Consider the following 3,595-nt stretch of genomic DNA (forward strand, 5'->3'; position numbering starts at 1 on the left):
AGGACATAACGCCAAATATAAAATGTGCTGTATTTAAAGAAATCCTGTATTAAAACACACACACACACACACACACCCTGATTAATTTCTCAGAGGGAAAAAGCGGCGGTAGCTGAAAAGAACAGCGATGTTGATCTCATTCCATTACTTTCAACTCTGCGATGCCTACTGAAGCATAATGATGTTTTAGAAGGAAAAGGAAATAAAGTGTTTCGCAGACTGCAAAGGAGTTGTGACATTTCACAGATTCATAATAGGCTTTCTGAAGTTCTGGCATTAACTCTTTTGTGCTACTGTACCTTGGTACTAAATGCAGCCTTTGTTCCGCACACAAATGATCTTGTTTGGAGTTCTTCAGTAGCTCTCAATTCACAGCAAGGAAATTTGCGGATTTTCCCCCCCCCTTAGCCTGGTTTGGTTGTGAGGTAGCTAATCTGGGACAGGACTTGCCAGTTCACCTCATCTGACCTGAGTTTTCAAGGTTTTAGGACCTACATGGGGAAAATAACAGAAACCTGGGGGTGAAAATGCTTAGGATGAGTGATTCTGTTTTCATAAAATCATAGCATAGGAAGGAGACTTGGAGGTCATAAAGTGAGTCTGTGCACATCCACACCTAGATCTGGTTCAGGGCCCAATGTGGTACCTTGGATCTGGCCTTATCTGACTCAGGATGAGCCAGACCTGATCTGACTTGGGGTCCAAACCAAAGTGGGGGCTTTGCACAGCTCTATGTTTTATTAGGGGTTAGTCTCCCCAATCCCTGAGTCCGTCCTCCAAGTCTTGCCCATCACTTGACCCCACTCCTATATTCCTCACTGTTGTTTTTTGCTGGTTGGGTGAACAATATGCAAGGGGAGTGGGTCATGGAAGGGGAAGCATCTGAGAAGAAGAGTGTGTGTCTATCATATCCAGGGAATTTAATTTTGCACCATGGGCTTTGTAGTGTCACACACTGAGTAAGCTGTCTGCCATTCCCATGCAGGCATGCTTAGAGAGTGAGGCTAAGGATGGTTCAGTGCTTGCTCCACCTCCCCAAACTATGCTTTCCTCATTCTGTGTCCTGCATGATATATTTTTCTAGCACCACGACACAGCAAAGGGGGAGTGGGGCAGTGTGACCAGTTTCCCTGAGCTGAGAGCATGCCTTCCCACCTCCTTCTCAAAAACGAGCAATCACTTGTTTTGCATTTCCCCAGCTTTGGGGACCCTGACGGATCCCTCCTACCTCCTTCCCAACCCCCAGTGCCTCGCTTACCTGGTTTTGGGAAGGCAGAGTAAGCGTGGGGTGATGGTGGTGGGGATTGTGTCAAATTTTGGCCTCTCACAGGGCACCACACAGTTGTACCTTGATTGTCAAACAGAATCCATTCTGGAAGTCCGTGTTAGTTTCTGTTTGCCACTGAGCAGTGCTTTGGAGTCACAAGACTCTGTTTACATTCCACACATTCCATACTGTTGGAAGTCTCACAGAGACGGATGTGACCTACTGGTTTCCTGTTCCTTTGTTCCTTTGTTGTTCAGTTGCTCTCTGCTTTCATAGAGAGAGGACGCATTTTTCTTTGCTGTCTGCGTAGTGAGAAATAAAACTCTTTAGCCATGTAGCCATAAATCTCATCACTTCCGTGTGCTGCTCTGATTCTCTGCTGGATGGGAATGTGCCTGAGGCCTCATCAAAGGCTCAGGTTGTTAATCACGTCGGGAGGCGATTCCGAAGGACTCGGCCGGAGGAAAATGAGCTTTATCAGCTTGGCCGAGCAGAGATCCCAACAGTCTGTTCGACTTTCAAAAACATTTGACAACCAAGGCACGGCTTATGATTGGCTGCAGGAGCTTCCTGCACTAGGTCAGAAGCTGCAAAAGCTGTGTTGGATGTTCAGCTTCCAAAGAACGTTTGCAGACTGGAGCACTCACTTCTGGGTTTGGGGCGTTCAGGAGCCAAAATGTTCAAGTCACAAGGCGTTCAGGATCCAAGGTGTTACCAATGCCCACTCCTGATTACAGGTTACAAGGAATGGAAGGTTATTATAGATCCCCACGCCATGATGTGATACATGTAGAAAGTCAAATAACCTGCTATCAGTAAGAAAAAATTATTTCCCCCCTCATTCGTGATCGGAAACAGTAATGCATTTGCACATGTATGCATTAATACAAAGCTTGTGACATATCAATATGCAATGCTTGCAGTCTGACGGCTACAGCTATTTTATTGATTTTAACTGGAGCTGAAAGGTGATAAAGTTACCTAACCTGCCATGACCGGATGTCTGGCAGGAAGAAAATAACCCTACAATTAATGGCATTTCTGTTTCCATTATCAGCTGTTCCTGGTACCTAATTACAGCGACACAAACTGAGATGGGGATGGGGCATGTGAGAAAAGAGCTAACTGTCACCTGACAGTTCAGAAGAAGATTAATGGGTAGTATTTATGAGGTACCAGCAATAAATAAGATAATAAGGTTTCCGGAACATGGCACAAACATTCATTCCAAGTTGTAAAGCGGTGTGAGTACAGTAATAAATCTTTAGTTTGTTAATCATTTTGTAAGTGATAAGGTGAGCCATAATTTGGCCATGGAAAGCTGAGGAGCTGGAAAGACATTCAATTAGTTCCTCGGCAAGGAGGCCGTGCCACACACTACATTATCCTGTCGGAGAGATGTCAGGGAATCCGTTCCCATCAGCAACCTAATCCTAAATGCAGAAGATCTAGGAGGGGAGGGCCCTAGATTAGCGGCAGAGCAGGTGCCTTGCATGCAGGTCTGAACACCTCAGTCCCTGGAAGTTCTGGTCGAGAGGAAGTCAAGTACAAAGGCTGGGAACAGGGATGGCCCAATCTATTCATTCCAATTTCGATCACTTTCACATTTTTCCAATATTGAGTTCAGCTCGCTCAGTCAGTTTGCAGTTTCCACCCCCTTAAAATAAAAATAAAAATGGCACAAAATTCCATACACATTGTCAGAGAGCCAGTGTGGTGTAGTGGTTAAGAGTGGTAGTCTCGTAATCTGGGGAACCGGGTTCGCATCTCCGCTCCTCCACATGCAGCTGCTGGGTGACCTTGGGCCAGTCACACTTCTTTGAAGTCTCTCAGCCCCACTCACCTCACAGAGTGTTTGTTGTGGGGGAGGAAGGGAAAGGAGAATGTTAGCCGCTTTGAGACTCCTTAAAGGGAGTGAAAGGCGGGATATAAAGCCAAACTCTTCTTCTTCTTCTTCATATATACTCAGTCCAGCATACCTGAAGGAATGTCTCCACCTCCATCGTTCAGCCCGGACACTGAGGTCCAGCACAAAGGGCCTTCTGGCAGTTCCCTCACTGCAAGAAGTGAGGTTACAGGGAACCAGGCAGAGGCCTTCTCGGTAGTGGCACCCGCCCTGTGGAACGCCCTCCCATCAGATGTCAAAGAGAAGAACACTGTATTTTAATACTTTGTTGGAAGCCGCCCAGAGTGGCTGGGGAAACCCAGCCAGATGGGCGGGGTATAAATAATAACAATAACCATAACAATTATCATAACCTTCATCTTGGTGATCTGAATTGGGATGCTCATTTTTGTTGTTCCCAAGCTCTTGTGGGAGCCGCTTGA

At 46.1% G+C, this 3,595-nt stretch overlaps 1 long non-coding RNA gene across 1 annotated transcript; it reads right to left on the reverse strand.

Moving 5' to 3' along the window:
- Nucleotides 1-403: 403 nt before the first annotated feature.
- Nucleotides 404-2,084, reverse strand: LOC144327147 (uncharacterized). Its single transcript, XR_013392052.1, has 2 exons — nt 1,259-2,084; nt 404-491 (listed from the first exon to the last, which is right to left on the reverse strand). It is a non-coding gene; the product is annotated as an uncharacterized LOC144327147 (long non-coding RNA).
- Nucleotides 2,085-3,595: the final 1,511 nt, after the last annotated feature.

This window comes from Podarcis muralis, chromosome 3 (genome assembly GCF_964188315.1).
Source record: "Podarcis muralis chromosome 3, rPodMur119.hap1.1, whole genome shotgun sequence".
Lineage (NCBI taxonomy): Eukaryota > Metazoa > Chordata > Lepidosauria > Squamata > Lacertidae > Podarcis > Podarcis muralis.